We start from the raw sequence: 20,027 nt of genomic DNA, 5'->3' as shown, positions 1-20,027 counted from the left end.
GCAATTATTGTCCCTCGTGTTCATTGGAAGATCGATACTCTTGCCTGTGGACTTTCTGCAGCGACGGTAGTACTGCTGGTCGCCAGCTCGAGGTTTAGGTTGAGGAGGACTGAGCCTCATAACAATGTCAGTCTTATAAACCAGTAACAAATGATCCACCATGATTTACAGCTTTTATACTGGGCCTTATTTAGGAATAAGGATTGCTTTTACTTCACTGATCTAGCGATATTGACCATACTGTTTCAGTACCTTTAGTTAAGATGCATTTTAAATGCAGGGATTTTGCTTATAATGGACTAATTTTACATTGTACTATTACTATCTGTACGTAAAGGATTTGAATAATACTTCTTCAGCATTTCAGCACCACGGATAGCTCCGCTGCCTTTCACACAGCTCCATGAGCAGCACAAGGGACAGCGCAGTGGAGCACTGGTACCGTGGACAGCGCCATGTCCTGAAGCTCGGCGCCCACGGCCCACACGACGGAGCCCCAGCACCACGGACAGCGCCTGGTGCCAGAATCGCTGCACCACGGACAGCTCTCCACTCTGCCGGCTACCATCCAACTGGAGCCAGCTCCGTCTGCCGGCAGTGTGGCTCAGGAGGCCTCTATATTCACCTCAACATAACCTGCCGTGCATACTAATCCTAAAGTCTGTGCCCACACTATCCTACTGTATTCAGGGAACGAATACGCCTCACTATGGATTACTCAATATTCCAACCAAAAATGTTGCTCTTCTGTTTTGGAGCTGATAGAGATTGTCTGTCAGTGGGGCTATCATTTCCAACAAGGTTCTTTGTAGAGAATCCAAGCTATCCCTGCTTAGACGAGCTGTAGTAATGTGCACTAGACTGGAGCTCTTGTAAACCACACTGGGTGCAATAAAATGGTTAATTGCTGTCCTGTCAGTCCTTGTAAACCTCCAAATCTGTATGCAATTGCTCTATTCGGTATGTTATGGTAATGATAATGTGAAAACTAGACATTTATTTCCAAAATTAACTGTTTCCTTCCTACCTCCCACATCGTCATCACCCTCCCTCGCTCCTCATGCTTTCTCCTCTTCATTGTGGAAGCACCGATCTTAAAAAGCAACAGACTCAATGTAGACAGTCAATTACAGCCCTGGTTGGAAAGCACTGGCATGTTACCTCCTACGTGGTGTTCTGTCAGCAAATGTGGCAGCAAGGCCAGAGCCTGCTTCGCGCACGCACACAGACATGCCCATTAACTCGAACACACAAATCATGTAAGTTTAAGCACATATACACTGTTTCCCTCTCGTTGTCTCGTTGTCTCTCTCTCTCACACACTTACAGCCATTTGCTTCAGCTGGGATATGATGCATGAGCTGTGGCCTATATATGTTATTCTCTCTTTCTCCCATTCACTTTTACATAACATTTCTAAATCTCCAAACAGAATGAAGCATGAAAACACAGACTCGGATATTGCTATTTTGAAGGATGTTACCCCTCCCTTCTCTTCAAAGGCTTCAGAGTTGCACAAAAAGACACTGGCTTACTTTTTTTTTTTTTTGTACATTCTGGGAACCATAATAGAATAATATCTTATTCCGGCTCAACATGAATCAACATCTGACACTGGTTCTGTTGCCTCTATGCGTTAAGCGGGGCTTGTAGCGCTGGGGTCTGGCCTCTGTTGGGAGTTCAAATAGATTTTAGAAATATCTGTGGGGTTTAAATGGGGTTTCAAAATGCAGATGAGGATTTCAAACATCCACAAGCTGATGCTAAATGCAGCAGCTTTGAAAAATCAGATAAACACAGTCCTTTGGTGAAGTATGATCCCCCATCTTAGCAGAAAGCTCAGGACTACCGTTGCTGAGACAAGAAAAAGACTCAACCACAGAGGGAGGTATGAATGATATCTGCAACTAAAGCAGACAGATAACTGAGCAACAAAGAGTGCTGTTCCTCTACTGTATGTTCACTATATTATTTTAAACAGATATGGATTCCAAAGGCAATATTCAATCTTGAGTGAAGTATCATCTCCTCTTAGAAAATGTGTAACCTCGTCACATTGAATGAAAAGATGGCATTTCATAACGCAAGGGGAAAGTAAATATTGAATATTTAAAATTTTTCAAATGAATGCAGTCAGATAATAAACGTTCCTTAACTCCTTTAGACAAACACCCATGGGCTCCAAAAAATATAGTGTAGCATTAACGAAAAGTCAAAATATAAACTTTGTCCAATTCCTTTGAGGCTTACTCCATGGCTGTAATGTACTCTCAGTGACCAATATTTCAAATACTTGACAGAGTCCAGGATTTACGTATAGATAGTCCGACACTCTTGGCATCTAGACAACTTTTAAGTGGACTGAAGTTAATGGCATTTATAAAAAATAAAAAAAAGGAGAAATGATTGGAAAAAGCAACCTGTTGAACAGTCATGGACTAAAACAAAAGCTCTAAATAGTCAAGTGAAAAACAGAAGGAGGAGAAGAAAGTAAGAGCAATAATCAATAGGTGCTCTAAAGCCTCCAACAACAAGCAAAAAAAAAAGGAGCAACCAAGCCTTTGCCATTTGCCAATTTATGCAGGCTAACTGAATCTCTTTTTAAATAGCTTCTTAAAATTCTCTGCCATGGAAATGCTTTCATGCAGTGACCTATATCCAGTTGCTAAGGACCTCTCTTTTGTGGTTTTTGTTTTAATATGCTTCCTTTACCTTTGCATTCTTCCAACAGATTCCACAGATAATAACAGTCACTCTGTGGATATCCAAGCATGTTTTTCTAATTATATCTCTCATTTGGCACATTATGGTTACTGAGTTGTGATTTCACCATGTACTACTGCTGTCTTCTGTGGTCTTTAGTTTGTCACAGTGGACACAATAGGACTCAGTTTAGTCATTCAATCAACCAAACTTTTACAGGGAAGCAAATCTCCACACTGTTATTATAATATTCCTGCTGCACAGAAAACTAATCCTAATGACTTTGGGAACCTTATGAACGTACCTCAACTATTTCACAAAAACCGAACTTTACATGTGGTGAGGCTATTATGAATCCGTTAAGAATTTATTTTTTTTGTCCAACAATTACATGTTGAGTCACTGCAGTGCAGTCTCCAGGAAACCCCACCAGTACATAAGGCTGTTACTCTGGTTTCTGACACACAAAGAAAGACATGCTCCAGTTAAGTCGACTTGTGTCCAAAACAACACTAATGACCAATACGCAAATACCAAATATTGATAATAAACATACAATGACACAAAACTATATACATGCAGTGATGCCAGACAAAAATATTGGCTTCTCTGATTTGGACAAGCAAACATTCTTTCCGCACGCAGAAAGACTCATCGAGGGTTACAGTTATGGGCTGCCATTAAAATCCAAGGAAAGAGCACAAAAGGGGAAGAAACACGAAAGAGATGGGAAGAAAATCCTCCCTCAGCTAGCCGGTGTCCACTGCTGAGTGGTAAGTGCAGTTCACACAGGGGTACAAAGAATATGGGGAAAGGTGGAGGGAGAAAGATATAGAGAGTGAAGGGAAAGACAGGTGGGTAAGAAGGGAGGGAGGAGGTTTCTCTCAGACCAGCTGCTGGAGCTGGTTCTGGTCCTCAGTGGATGTGGCTGTTGAGCTGTTTGCTCCCATTTTAAATTAAAGTCCTCTTCTTTTCCTACACCTCCTTTTGTCTTCTTTTGGAGGCTGCAGTCTCAAAACAACAACAAAAAGATGATGTATTCATGTCACAGACAACTGGACAAAGAAGCACAAGGATTGCCATGTCCTCTTGTCACAGGAAGAAAAGGAAAGCAAGAGAGATGAGCTCAGATTTGATCAATCCCCCTTTAGTGTTAATAAAACATTTTTAAACACAAGTTAAAGTCCAGCTGTCTTTGATCTTCGGTTATTTTCTGTGCAACAGCTGCCATCTTATCTATTTCCGATTAAACTTTCTAATATAATCTTGGGTAGTTATAATGTGGTCTTGTTGATTAGAATTTACATATGAATGCATTCTTTCCTTGCAGAGATGAAGAAGAAGCAGAAGCTATTCCTTTTCTTGAGTTGGCTGAGCTGACAGCCTCATCAAGCTGTTCCACTGCAGCCGGCTGGATCTTGTTCTGCCACCATCGACTGAAACACTGATTCCACAGCAACTTCCTGTGCCGTTAAATCCTCCCAACTGGTGTCTGTAGTGTAACCAGCTGGTATTTCATTGTTGCAACACCTTCTGTGAGAGTTTTCTTTGCTACTCTGTTATTTCTGTCAGCACTGATCCTCAAGGATCCCCCATCAATCATCGATGAACACTTGGCGGAGAGAGTTGATCTCATCAATGACCCGTGCTATGGCACCTATGAATTGTGGTTAAAATCTTTGTGGGCCTGTCCACACCAGCGACCACACCGAGGACCAGGCTTAGGGAGCTTTCCAAACTGCTCTGGATGTTGCGCTCAGTAAGATGCTGTAAGGAATAAGGGCCAGAAGTGGCACCTTGATTCTGCATGACACTATCTTTTACACTACACTGGGGTCTGTATCAAAGTGCTCCGTCAGATGCCCCAAAGACAAGAAAGCCACTGGGGTCAAGGTGCCAGACGTGCACATGATGGAGTAGCTTTGGGGGCTTTCCACACCACACAGGTATTGGTGATCGAAATACTTTGTAAGGTGCTCGGAGAATAAGGGACACCGAGTTGTCAAGGTTCCAGATGAGGTGAAATAAAAGTGCAGTTGGCAGAAATGCCAGTATAAAGGGCATTGAAAAGGGCATTTTATAATATCATTCCTACAATGAAATAACATAAAACTCTGTTCATTTCAATAAGAATAAGAATAATAAAAGTTTATCATTGCAATTTTCATAATGTATTAAACCATTTGTATAATTCAGACCATATAGTCACATGATTTCAAAGTTCATAAGTAAATCATTATCTCGGGTGAAAAATTCAACCACATTAACTATGGATTAAATTGGGATTCATTAAATAAAAGAAAAATATTTATGAAGAAAAATCTATTTTTAACTACTCTTGGAGGGTTAAACATGTCATTGCCATTCATTACAGTTGAACATCTGTAATGAACGTCTTATCAATTTATTCAATACTAAACACTTTAAGACTGTATCGTAAAGCTATACTTCAATCTTTAAACCTCAGTTTTCATGTCTCTCCTATTGATAATCCTCATGCTGCAGTTGTTTTACTGATTCTTGACGGTAGTTAACACCATGTTTCCTTGATTTCAAAAGGGTTTTACAACTCTGTCAAACCTTAACTAGGCAAAGAGAAGATACAGTGGGAACTTTTTACAGCTGTATAGTGTTACTTTATGTAACCAAAGCAGGACTGATTGATCATCTGGCTTTTCAGGACACAAAATTTGATTTGATGGTCCAAAACTTATTTCCGAAAGAAAAAAAAGAAAAAGAAAAAAAAAATTGTTGGGTAGTCTAACCAAGTATAGAGGAGACACAGTGTTCTTGTTACAAGTCTTTTGATTGAGGACACGTTGCACAGTGGAAGCTTTAGAAGTACACAGCGTGTCTGACGGTCACTGTGGTAACTGCATCCCAGGAACTAATTCTTAACAGGATTTCGGAGATGTTATTTTAAAATGCACGTTTACTCATATGCCAAAATAATAAAACGGTGCAGCAGGGTAGCTCAGTAATAGGGTGTACAAGTTGAGGCAAGTTGAAATAATAATAATAATAATAACAATAATAAAGACATAGACCTCTACCAAGGCACTATTTTGTTTATAGGCTGCTGAAAGTTTATTATATGACACAAAAACAATTACATGTCTTGCGTATCACGAGGCAAGACACTGCTGCAAGTACTACGTTTTCTTTCTCTCCTTGCAATAACGGCCTGGCATGTAAAATAACACATCACCTAGCATGAGTCTAGCATCAGTCATTGTGTCAGTAATAGAAAACCTGGTGGGGAGCATCTCCTCTCAGCGCTGCACTGAGCTTCTCAGTGTGGGAGCGTCTGAAACCTGACCTTTCTCTTTGCTTCTTCCCTTTGATCCGTCCAGACACAAGCAACTTCCTCTTTATTGGGCCACCGAGGAGGGCTTTGAACTTGGCTTGCCACTCAGTGATTTAAGCGAACAAAGTCTTCTTATTGGTGCCACAGCAGGCTCTCTCTTACTGTCATGGATTAAGAGAAAGTGAGGAAACCAAGAAGCCTTTTCAGCTCTCAGAATATCTGCGAGACAGAGGTTCACCACGGAGAGCGAGGAAGAAAGAAATCTCCGACTTAATACTGGAGCTGAATGGCTTCATAAAGTCAGCCAGTTAATTGTTGTGTTGATAAAACGTCAGCATATTAGTAACATTTCTCATTTTAGCCCTGAGCAACAGCAATATCCTCTCACTTTCGCTTTCAATGAAAACAATATCAGCGTGACATAAAAGCTTTGGAGTACAGATAAAAGCAATACGCCACGGGCTTTACTTTTGACAACCAACTGACATGTTTGTTTTCATGAAGTTAACAAGTAAATTGTGAGAAAATCGAGCAAGACCTTAGTCTGCAATACCTTCTTTTATCAATGCATTTGTCGTCTTCAAACAAGAGTCTACAGCCATACTAGCAGCTCTGTAAGGGTTTACTTAGGCAAAGCAGTTCTTACTAACATCATTGAAAAGGCCAATACGCTGCTATTGTAAGGAACCCCTTACATTGAGAAGGCAGTTACCATGACACACCTGTCCCACTAAGTCAACCAAGTATTTCATGCCAAGCCAAACCAAAGATCAACTGTGTCACAGTGTTAACGACGTGTTTATTATTGTTAGTGTGCTGACGAAGATCCAGTACGTCCGTCACGCCACATAAAAAAATATCAGACCAACATGTGCTGAACAGGATCTCTGCAGGTAATGCAGCACTAAACACAAAGTGCAGCTGAGGATGATGGGAATGTCTTTACGTTTTCAGGTGTTTGGTCACAAACCAAGTCAAGGTGAACATAAATGTCCATAAAAGTATAATACAACTACCTTTAAATGCTGCTGTGTCACATTACTTTGTCCTTTAAGTTCAGAGAGAGTGCAGTGAAGAAGTAACTCTGACGTTGCCCTGAGAAGTCCACATCACGCTATGGTGGATGTTTATATACTTTCTGACAAAACAGATATTATTTATATATATTTATTGCCCAATATATTTCCATGTTGATGAATGAGATGAGAAAACATTAAATCATTGATGAACTCTCCCAGAACAGCCCAGTATTTCAAATCAGCAGTATATCAAATATTCTGATGTACTACTCAGTGTGTGTTTGAAAAATGACTTCATAAATGTATTACCGTGTTGCTGTGTGACGCACACGTGCAATAACTTTCCTTTTCAATCCACTATTCAATATCCTGCTTCAATACAAGTATATGAAAACACATTTTTTTGGTTATTCTTATCATGCGATGTGCCGCTGTTTATGATGTGGAATCGCTGCATAATTTGTCCACTCTTCAGTCTGGGCTTTCTTTCAGCTGGCTTTAACCCAAACAGCAGTGACAGAACATCCAGCCATGAGATGATATGACGGTACAGTGTAATTATCCTCTCTGCTTAATGGATACGTGTGACTACAATCAAAGGGTGTTTCATTTCAGCACCTTCTGCTGACATCTCTGCTTACCCAAGATCCCACAGGGGATGGCCACGTATAATGAATGCATGTGCCCGTGTGATGGTGCGCATGCATCTTCTCTTCCACATGTGGAAAGTAATCTGACTCGGACAGTAGATATGATGATGCTCAGCAGTGATGATTACACGCATGAGATGAATGTCTTGACCCTTCGTCGCAACTCCGTCTTAAATCGAATGAGTGGAGTTGACCGGAGTGCTGGAGCTGGTGGACACCCGGCCGCCTGTTTTCTCTTGTAGCAGCAAATTAACATTTCAGGACAGACGCTTGACTAATGGAAACAGAGCTACGGGATAATAGGCCTACCAGCAGCAGGGGTGAGTGTTGATCCCAGGTAAACAACATGGTGGGAACAGAGTGACCCACCTGTTCCGCACACAGATCTTTTTTGCTGTCATTTACAAATGGATAACAGGTGTGTTTGCTTGTGTGGCCTCCTGGCTTGGCAATCTGCCCAAAGTCTGAAGAAAATTAAATTGAGAGGGGAATCATGTGATGCCACAATTGTAATAAAAAAAAAATGAAAAAAAAAAGTTAGTTGCAAAATCTGATACACCAGTCCAATTTGTCAAATGCTTTGTATCCGTGTTTGTGCTCTTCCTTTGTCATGGTCCTGGGTGTATGGACATCAAAACATAGAATGTATATAAAAGTACATGAAGCTTTTGGGTCTGAAAAATGAAGCCAATGCAGAAGTGCTTTAAGCTACAACAATAATGTAGGCCACCAGAGGTTGGCTCCAAAAAGCATCCTGCTCCATAGTATTTCATGAATCAAGGTGAATGGGAATCTAAGTCAATAAAACAAATTTCACTAGGCATTTTGGTATTGTTAGCGAAAGTTACTCCTTCTTATTACTTCTCTGGTGGTCCATCTGAATAAATCCCCGTCATTAATTAGAAATTTGGCCTCAAAAAGACCCGTTTTTGGGGACGTGTCTGTTTCATTGACAGGCCTGTGGTGCAGCCAGGTTACGGCTATCAGTGGGCGGGACGTAGTATCGTCGAGTTTCCAATCAGATCGAGTTAGATCCAGAGCTCGCTCCTCCTCCATGTTGTCCAAATATGGTCACTTCTTTTAAACAGTTCCGAACTAGCTAGATGGTGACGGCCAACATCCAAAGTAGAGGCTTCATAACAGCCGTTCACAAACCAATGGGTGATGTCACCTTTGGCTACCGCTTGGTTATAACATAGCTTCCGCATAACCTGGCTTTGTGTTGCATCTTCTTGTTTTGCTGCAGTAGAGTGAACCTACATGTGAAGATTATATTTTCAGCCTTAATATATAAAAAACAAGGTGGGAAAAAAAACGAAAAAGAGAAACAGAGTAAAAAAGTGCAGGGTTGCTGTGAGCAAAGAGACCAAACTAAACACAAAATAAAATCAAAATAATGAGTTAAAACACTTTGGTAAGAATACATTCAATATTAATATAAATGATTTTCATAAATGCAGCGTCATGCTTCACTTGTTATGACCTAAATAAAAAATGCAATTCAGTCGAGTCAACCTTAGTTCAAACATGTGCTATTTCCCCTCCGTGGCAAAGATTTGCTGGGCTGGAGCACACACACACCTCATGTATCCAGTGACTCCATCTCCGTTTGCTCTGGGCTGTTTGTCTGTCACCTGCTTCTGACCCCTATCACACTGGATCACAGATTATCACAACAGCGTCGGACCGGCTGCCCCAGATTTTAAAAATGGTGCCTCCTTTGATTGCTTCTCTGCCGCCTCTCCCTTGAGATTTGACAAGTCTACTTATTTTTACAACATGTGAAAATAAGTAACAGCATCTCCTGTTCTTCAGTGATCTTCTCTTCTATGTATCTATTCCATCTGAATGCTTCTGTTTGAATAACTTTTCTCCTGCAGTTGCATACTTCTCTTCATATTTCTCCCCCCCGACCCCCGCTAAGTGGGATTTCACATGGCATCCGTCGCAGCTGGGCGCGGCAGGTAGCCGATTTGCATAGATTGTTAGAGAATGCTAATTGAATGGGGCGCGCTCAGAAATCATGTCGGAAATCATATTGTGTTGCTTTGCTGTGAGTATCACTGTATCCATAGCAGATGAAAGAGGTTTATTATCCCATTATGGGGGCCTACGTTGCCGTGATGCACCGGCTACCACTCCCGCTCCTGCTCAATGCTATGTTTTACTGGGGGGAGAAACTTTTTAATAGGATCCTCGCGATGACAATTATCTGCAGGCAATTCTCTTTCTTGTGAACGAGGTCCCATTAATTGCATTTAGAGACTCTGAAATGAAGTATGGCGAATGCTTTAAGTCAACGACTCCCAAACTAATTTGCATGGTAATGAATACATTTCTCTGGGAATCTGAAATGATCCCATGTGAGCTTTTTGGAAGCATTGCTATGAGATACTTGGAAACAGAAGTCTGGGAATAGGAGGTGAGCACGAAGCAAGGCTTTAATCAAAGCCATTGTGTGTAAATTTCCCATTGGTTTAAATCTGCCAGACTCCGTTTAAAGCCTGTAAAAGGGCCATTTATAGAAGGGGAACGGTGTCTCTTTACAGAAGCCGAACCGATGGGTATTGTTTTGCCATAATAAGACTGTGTCTCAGAGAAAGCAAATCCCTTTTTGAAAACATGATTGATTTCTAAATGGGTTAAGAACTTTCAGAATTAGATCATAAACAAGGCTAAAGATTAACATGTGGAGTAGCGGAAGTCATTTTCTGTTTCATTTTCCTATGACGCTTTGGGCAGTTTGGGCAATCTGCTAGATCATCGTCCATATTCGATCAAGGGGCAGCCACCTTGTTGTAAATTAGATCAATCCCAGACAGACAGGCAGGCAGCAGTCTGATCTCTCCCAAACCCTTTCCTCCAGTCACAATCCTTCTCTAGCCTTTCCCCTTCTCTTTCCTTTGCTACCTGCCTTCTTCTCCAATCTGACCTAACTTTTCAACGTGCCTGACCACTCTGCGCCGTCATTCCTTTGCTCCCTCTCCATACTCGTTTTTCCAACCTTAATGCCCTCCTTCTATCCCGACTCTTTTCTCCACACCAAACTTTCCCTTTGGAGTGTTTCCATCCGTTATCCTCCAGCAGTTTAATGTTTGTTGTCTTCCTCTAGCCTCCTGGCCTCCACTACGCACCCTTTCATATTTTCTGTCAAACCCCGGGCCCCCTTCTCTTGCCGAGACTCTCTATCCCGGCATCTCATCCAAACTGTAGACCTCTTTACAACTCTACACTCCTTGGCTTGACCCAGTCTTTTTCACATTCTGTCTCTTTCTTTTAATCTCTTTTTTTCTTTCTTCAACCCTTTGACTAAGGAGTAGAGGAGAATCATGAAGGGCAGGAATCAGTATTCTCAGGAAAAAAAACACACACAAATTGACAGGCTTGAATCCTCAGGGCGGCTTTATGGATTCTTGGCACAGCATTGAGCAAGAGGCTCGTGCAGCCATGCGAGTCCAGCCACTAGAAGGCTAAATATAAAATAACCCTGAAAGAGATCCGGGGATATGGGATATGTGTCTATGCTATCCAACAATCTCAGGCGGCTAGAATAGCAATATACAATAAACTCAAGGGATAAAAGCACACAGGAGGAATTGGCAGTTTCGTGAGGATTTCTTGTTTATGTGTGTACATGTTGCAATGATTGGAAAGGTGCAAGAAAGCTTGCAGGTGAAAGCATTTCCTCGCAATGTCCTATTGGAGTGTAACCTTGCCAAATCCTAACCTCTTCTTATATCATACAAAAACAGTTTGAAAGCTAAACACATGTAAATGCATGGCAAAACAGTCAGCCATACTGTTGAGAGCAGCGTGAGTTGGCTGGCCCCCAGCTGACTGAATATGAAATGTGGTTTGATCCGAGGGACAACCAATGCCACAGAGCCTGTGTGTGTGTATTAGCTGTGTAATGCGAAGAGGCAGAGGAGAGCACAAGGGAATCGCTCCATAATCTACTCCACCATTCACAGTACCTTTCTCGCTCAGTCCATAATACCCCAAAATGGGTTTCACTGCCCAGGCTCAAAGCTAGCCTGTGAGCTCTGGAGACAAAAAAAAGACCCATTCCGATGAAAAATGCCCACCTGAAAACAATGCAGCAGAGGTGCACACAAAACACACACACACACACACACACACACACACACATACACACACACACACACACACACACAAGTAAACATAAAGTGTCTACGTCTGGCTGGGAAGTAATTAGAGAAGGTTGAGTTGGTGAGTAGCGCTGTTGGCAGATCAGTCTATAGAACAGAGGCACTGATTTCACTCAAATTACCTGCCAATGGCTTCTTTTTCTTCCAGCCACACACACAATGCACTGGCAAGGCGAAGGGAATGAACGAGTGAAAGAGCAACGACATGTCTGAAGGTCATGATTAAATGCAACAAGGACACACAATGTAAAAACTTTGCATTTCATATTCAAAGAAATGACATGAGATTAAGTGAAAAATAAAAATAAAATATAGGAGCTGCACAGTGTTTTTTTTCTGTCTTGTAATTACTAGAATGATTAATGACCACTATCAAGACTTTTCATAGCATGAGAGATGATCTAAAGGAAGCTGAAGTTTGTTGGAGCTGCTGTTAAGATGTGTTATGCGTGGATGATTGACTGATTCAGTGTCTGTCCAAAATTCACAATCTTGCCACAACCAGAAGGACCTTATGACTTGGAGGGCATGCTATGCATAACGGGTCGATGTTTCTGCAAAGAGAAGTAGAGTGCTAAATGGGCTAATCTTAGTGTGGGCACCTACTGATGTTGCCGTTTGTCTCTGCATTGCCATTACAGTCTGTGTGCTTCCTGCAAAATTGGTTGAAGGGAGTGTTGTGGTTATTGACTGGGCTATAAATGGGCTGTATTTACTCCCAACCGCTTAGCACAAATTTCCAGTATATGCAGTCCAGTTACCCATTTAATTTATCTTTTGTCACACGTGGAACGAATGCTAACTAAATCAATGAGTGTAAATCCCTTCATCTACAGTTATTATTTAAACTATTAGTAATACAACATTAATGTGTTTGAGAAAGTCTGCACAATCTGATATCTCATTTCAGCCCTCTGTTCTCAACATACCGTTATCAGTGTGAACCTTTCAGTGAGGTCAAAATATTCCCCTTGCTTGTTAATGTGTCCTTCTCATGTCCACTTGTCATCAACATTGTTCATGTAAATATATAAACCATAAGAGAAGCACAGTATAAAGAAAGATAAGTACGTTGTTTTTTTGTTTTTTTTTAAGAAAATACATATGTGCCTTTATTAAAGTAATAGCTCTGTTACAGTTGGTAAGAGGGCTGGGCTTTTACAAAGGCAACAAAATAGTCCGACAACCCAGTGTAAAATCACTTCTTATTATTCTCACACTTCAAATTTTCTACAGAGTAAGCAAACAAGATAACACACCCACATTTGCAGCATGCCAGAAACAACCAACAAACAGCAAGTTAATCTAACTAGTATGCAGCCGAGCCACCGAACAAACCAAACAGTCTTCCTCAGCTACCGCTGCCTCAGCAAGAAACAAAGCATGTTTACAGCTTTGCAACATGTTTGCATACCAAACCAGCATGCAGCTAGCGAGCGAAGCAAACAAACATCTCCAACAAGTTCACCTTAGCAACCAACCAAATTAGCACCTCTAACTATAAACTAAGATGAAAGCCACCATCAATCACTGGCACAATCATTTATTTCCTTTTCTTTGAGTGCCTTAAATAACTTGTTACAACTTTATCGGTCAAAAGCATAAAGAGTGCAATGTAGCCAGATACATAGGGCGGCACAGGCCTAACCTTTATGCAATCGACATAAAATAGGTTACACAACACTGACAAATATCCCACTTCTTCAGTGCTATAGAGCGACAGTCTTTATTGCACAGAAATACAGGCTTACACAAACAATTCACAAGATACAGCTCTCCTGTTTTTCCTCAAGACCTTAGTCAGCTTTCTCTCTATCACTCGTCTGTTACTCTGTTCCAACTATTAAAAATGATTTTCTCGTTTCCTTTTCTTCCTAAATAACTCATTTGTCAGGCCATTAATCCCTCTGTCTTCTGTCAGATGGGCAGAATGGACACGTTTTCATAATTTACCTGTAAAAATAATTTCATATTTGCATAGTAGTACGCACACTCAGATTTTAAATGTGATCTAAGCAGGAAACTACACAAACCCATCACCTGTGCATTTGAGGAAAGGATTGCATCAATAACATGCAACATGCTGTGTCACAATGTTTGGCTGTACTGTGAAACATACCGTTATGGATTAGGCATGGTGTTAATTATTCATTTTATATATATACCTCCTAAAATCCACGTGAATACATGCTTAATCAAATGCAGTCACAAAACCTCTCCTGCTTGCTGCTTATTCATCCTTTTCATTTGGTGACAGCTGAGAAGCATATGATACCAGAGAGATAAAATCAGATTCAGTTAAGACATGTCATTAAGAAGCCAACTGTATATTCAACAGTTCATTTGTTTTTAGGTTTTTGCTTGAGTTGGAGAATCTTTCTTTCAAGCTGGATAAAAGAGGTTTCTGCCTGGCGCTGCCAACTTTTAGTCAAAAAGCACGGTTTAAAAAAAAGAAAATCTGACTGATTTGTTCAATCAGCAGGTTCATTCATTTAATGAACCAACTATTTCAAACATGGAGCAGGTAGCCTAAATTGCCATTGGCTCTACTACTTTTTTTTTACAAATATTAATTGATACCCACCTATAATTAGTTGAGCGAGCGGAGTAGAAACTGTTCTCATTTCCTTTTTTGGGCACTTGACGCAATGCAATGATTCCCAAAACCCGGATTTTGTCTCGTCCAACTGTAATGCAACCCTGTCACTTACTTCAACTCACTTGTTTGTTTATATACTGATGCAGAGGAATTGGGGAGAAGACTGTCATCCACATTTCATTTCACCACCCAATGTAAGCTTCAGCAGGTTAGCACAGTTAAAGTGACAAGACTGTGTGTGTGTGTGCGTGCGTGTGTGCGTGCGTGCGTGCTGCATGCATGCATGTGTGTGTCCCTCCAGCTTTTTTCAGTCTGTAGGTGGACAGTTGATAGGATTCTTTTTCCACCTCACTTGGCCTTCCGAGTGTGTCTGCATGGGTTTGTATGGGTGTGCACCCATCAGCATACCTGCGCTGATGGGTGCACAGAGTTTACATACCCGACAGCATACTTGTGTAATATTTTTTTTTTTTTGAGGTTGTATTTGTCTGTATGTGTGTTAGTTTGGCTTTGTGCACGCATGTCAGACTGTGGATTGCTTCCAGGTGCGAAAAAGGGACAGTCCCGAGGTTAACAGCCCTCGGAGGGAGTTGTTTGGGGGTGGGGGGGAGGAGGGATCGGTGGGGGGGCGGGCGGGGTATTGCAGAGGTGTAAAGCTTCATGCAGGAAAAGTGGAGTGAAGGGCTGGAGCTGTCAGGCGTTTCTCTTTCTGCCTATCTGTCTTATTCTGCCCTTCACAGCTCCCTCTCTAATTTTGTCTCCACATCCATATTTTTTCTGCATGATACCTTGCTTGTCCTGAATCAGCAATGAGCGATGCCTCTCCAGCTTTGTCTCCTCCACCAGAGGTAATTGCACATGAAGAATTTCAGACGAGTAAGAAAAAGAAAGCGGATGATTTGTTGCAATCCCAATCTCTTGAAATTATTTTAAATGCAGTGTAATAAGAGGGGACTTCAAAATAAGGACTCTTCTTTTCAAACAATATGTTCAAAATATATCCTGAAATTAAAGTTGGCAGTCAGCAGCGATGCTCTTATTTCAAATTCTAAATAATAAGAAAGTGTGTCACTGTCCAAATACTTGAGGAGCTTACTTTGTAAAGCCTTTTCTGAGCCAGGAACTCACAGGGGGCTGAAAAAAGTGTTACATTTTAATGCCATAACTCTCTTGGGCAGAGCTCATGGATAGTAAAAGCTTTCTAATCATTGTTGTTTTTTTCTGTATTTTGCACTGTGGTTAGATACCCAACAGCATTTTATTGCCTCAGTACTTGTAGTGTTCTGTGTTCAGTCACAGAAACAAACTGTTTAGTTTAGTTTTTTCAACATGATCATTAAGATAAATGATGCATGTCACAACCCTATACTTTCTCCCCATTGGCTCACAGATCTGGGGTCCCCGCATGTAAATTCTGCACTTAACTCCTTGTACAGAAATAAGAAAAACCAACTGCTAATGAGGTTAACCCCGTTATGTAACTGCCAGTGTGATTGTTGGTACTATATCATTTTTTAACAACCATTTTATTACCCATCCACACAAATAGTAAACCAATACATTTACTGTATTGTCAGTCAGAGCCAAACACTCATTGCCAGCTGGAGAACACTAATGTGGGGGGGCACTTTCCCAGCAGAAAAGTAATCAGAGCTTCAGTTTTTGCTTTTTGGTATTTATAATTTTCAACAAACGAGTACACAAGTCAAGCAAACCCCAAGGATGCCTTTTTTTTTGTAGAACACATGAATTCCAATTGGATAATTTTTGTACTTACTGTGTATAATTGCTTTTTGGAGCTTCAGCAGTCGCAAATTCTGGTACTGAACATCCAGGCACGTTCAAACCGGATGTAATATTTCTGTCAGCGCAAGCTCTGCCAAAGTGTTTATGATCTTAATCGACAACAAGTACACTCTGAGTGTCCACAGGTATCCCTTTAAACATAAAAGCCTCCGTTATCTTAGAGTTGGCAGGACTGCAGTGCATCCACACTCTCATATATGTACACAAACATTTGCAGGATTTATATTCAGACACACGCAGTTGTATTATTACACCCGTCCTCATTATTATATGCATATTATTAACTCTTAAGCTAACTAAAACTTTATCCAAGTTCAAACCTAAACCCAAATATTTAACTTAAATCAGCATAAAACCCTAATCTTACAACTGCAGTAATAATATTTTTTACATCAATATTTAATCATTCAAAAATTGTGTAATGTGAAATGTCGCTCTTAGTGGAAAAAAAAAAATCATATAGAACTTCCTCCAGTTCCCTTCTGTTCTGCATGGAGATTTTTAGCATCTCTCATCTCTGATTATATATTGTTCAGCCCATCCAACTCTCACTAGTGTCGTTTCCAGCCACAGCATACAAAGGGTTAAAGACATTTTTTTTTTTTTTTTTTTTTTTTTTTACAAATCCACTGTATACTACACCTGCCTGGCAACGGACAGAGAAAGTTAGCAACTATCTTATGAACATTTAGCAGGTAAATACCAGAATATGCAGCTTTAGTTAATATAATAATAGTGAATGTTGAATTTTCTGATTTTTAAGTCGCCATAAACACAACTCCATATAAATTCTCATGTTGCTCCATGGCTTCTGGAAATTAACAATTGCCAACAATTTCAACGTAAACAAAATAAATAATAATAATTAACTAATATAACTGTAAAAAAAAACTTGAAATTGTGACCCCCAAAAAGTTTAATCCCAACTTCACCACTTAAAATGCGAAGACTAATAAATGATCTTCTTCATCATTAAATTCTTATGTCCACAGGGGCATTCAGACCTCATAACAATAGAGATACAAAAGGGGATGCATACACACACGCACACACACATAATCCACTTTAACACACTATGGTCGACCACAGAAAAACAGCAGGGAAGTTGCAGAGTAATGGGACAATCCATCACCAGCTGCTGCATGCTGCTGCGTGGTCTTAGTCAAAGAGACCCTCCCATGGAGACACTGAGGCAGCAGGCTTGAAGGAAGCAAGTGGAAGGTAGTGATTTAAAACCAGATGTGATAAATGGTGAGAGGTTGGAGGACAGGGGGTTGGCTGGAAATCGTTGCCAAAATTGTTGAGTATGATCACTGCGAGGGTGTGTACATGTTTATATTGTATTTGTGGTGTATCTATGAGTTGAGTTATTTTTTATTGTTATTTTTGAAGTGTTTTTATATTATATTATATTATATTATATAGTCGTTTGTGCTCTCTGTTATTTTCTCCAATTTAACCAGTACCTTTTTACTTAATATCCCTGATTACTGAGTCAAGTTTTAAATACATATACGAGACCCCGACTTGAGAGCCAAAACTACAAAGGATTCAAGTGAAACAGAGAAACCTTTTTTTCAACAAAAAATTAAAAGAAATGTCTTAATAACAAGTAATATTTTATTCTGCTTCAACAGAATGACGGGACTCTCTTCGTTTTTTTAAATTCTCCTTCATAAAACTTTCAAACAATTCATTTTATTCAGAGTGATTTTGTCTAAAAACAACGATTTAAAAATGTGACCTATTTGCCTCCCGAACACCTGATAAGAAAACACATGAAATCTAATGAAATGAGATGACTATATAAATAGAACAGCTGATAGACAAGTAAAATGGGCAAGCTTGTCATATAAAATATGTTTTTTTTTTAACACTGTCAGGTCAGCTAGTACTTTATGTATTATGGATGTTAAAACCTCCTGTTTGTTTACTTTCAGTGTGATATTTTTGGAGATAGTCAGTAGGTCTGCCACTTTGGTACAGACCGAAATATAAACCATGTAATGGATTGGTAATCATGGCCCCCAGATGACGAGTCTATATGACTTTTTTGATACCCTCACTATTCCTGTAGCTCCACCACCAGGTCACAGTTGGCACTTATCCAGTAAAATATATCAACACCTACCACATTTATTTGTGTGCAGACATCAGCAGTCGCCAGATGATGCAGCCAGCTGACGTTTGATGATCCCATGACTTTTGCTCTGGCATGAACTATATGAGGTTGACATTTGCGGTTTTGAGTGAAATGTTTCAAGTGTTGGATGGATTGACACAAATCGTGTACAGACACTCGTACCTCACTCAGGATGAATTGTAGTCACTTTTATGATCCCCTGAATTTTCATCAAGAGCCATGAACAACAAAGTGTTTTTCCAATACTTTACTTTCTGACCAGGTACCTGCATCAGCTCGATGATATTACCAGCTTCAGCTGTACTTTGTGCTCAGGGCCAATTAGCAAATGTGAGCACGCAAAACCTTGTTGGTCAATCTGGTAAATAATATATTTTAAACATCCGCATGTTAACATTGTCACTGTTAGCATATTACTGTGGTGATATGGCTGTGGGCACTTATTATAGAGCTCAGAAAAAGGTTCTGATTGTACAAAAAAACAAAACAAAAGTATTGCTTTTGGACCACTACAATGCACATAAATGTACAAAAGAGCCCCCTTACCACAATCAAATTAAACACACACGTGCTCAGAAGCTGATCCAATTCAATCTAGACCTCATTGAGACCCGTGTGCTGGAGACATGTGGCCAAATCACCAAGGAAAATGATATTATACTCGATTTAATAGAGCTGTATGAGGCAGTGAAGAGACCCATCATGAAATCAGCCATCCATCCATTGCCCAAATGGAGACAGGCGATGAGCAAAGACATGACCCACGGATACAATCAACAAGAATCAAGACAGGTGACTTGGGGAAAAAAAAAAAAAATTAGGGCGCATTGGAACCCGTTACATTTAAAAGAAAACTGAGGAGAGCTGTGAATTGAAATCAATGTACTGCACGGACAGCAAAACTGGGCAAACAAGCACAGTATAAAGGTCACACATGCACACACTGTACTGGCAGATGCAGTGTATGCAGACACAAAGACAGCTGCACGAGCGCACAACTTACTTACACACACACACACACACACACACACACACACACACACACACACACACACACACACACAAACAAACAAACAAACAGCTCTCACACACTGATCCCACCCTCCTTATGCATTCATGCCACGAATGGACAGATCGATCCCTAACCTGGGGATTCAATAGTAACCACATTAATCCACCACTGGGCACAGTCGGCATGTCTACCAGACAGGCACTCAGTCAGCCACTCTGCTGCTTGGGATCAGTATTGGCTTACAGAGGAACTCGGAGGGAGAGCGGGAGAGAGATGGGGATGAATGAATGACTGCGAGGCTCTCTAAAATGTCACTATGTTCACTCTGGCTGCCCTTTGCAAAGATGGCTGGTTGTGGGCACCAAATCAAACTACCGTACGAAGCAAAGTTCATGCAATTGGTACACTAATGTATTTGTCTAAAAGAGACTGACTTGCAAAGAAAAGAAGCAGCTTCAGTTATTTGAAACAAAAACAAAATACCTCCAGCAGCCACTTGAACATGAGAAGGGAGACAGAGTCAAAATTGAACTCTTTTAAAAAATGACCACAGTTGTTCCCTAACAATGACCAAATCTGAAACATAGTGGTGCCAGATTTGAATAAACTCATACTCCTT

This window comes from Embiotoca jacksoni, unplaced genomic scaffold (assembly GCF_022577435.1).
Source record: "Embiotoca jacksoni isolate LCO1_2020_lvr unplaced genomic scaffold, fEmbJac1.0.p SCAF_32, whole genome shotgun sequence".
NCBI classification, from domain to species: Eukaryota; Metazoa; Chordata; class Actinopteri; family Embiotocidae; genus Embiotoca; species Embiotoca jacksoni.
Note: the sequence above shows the minus strand (reverse complement) of the source record.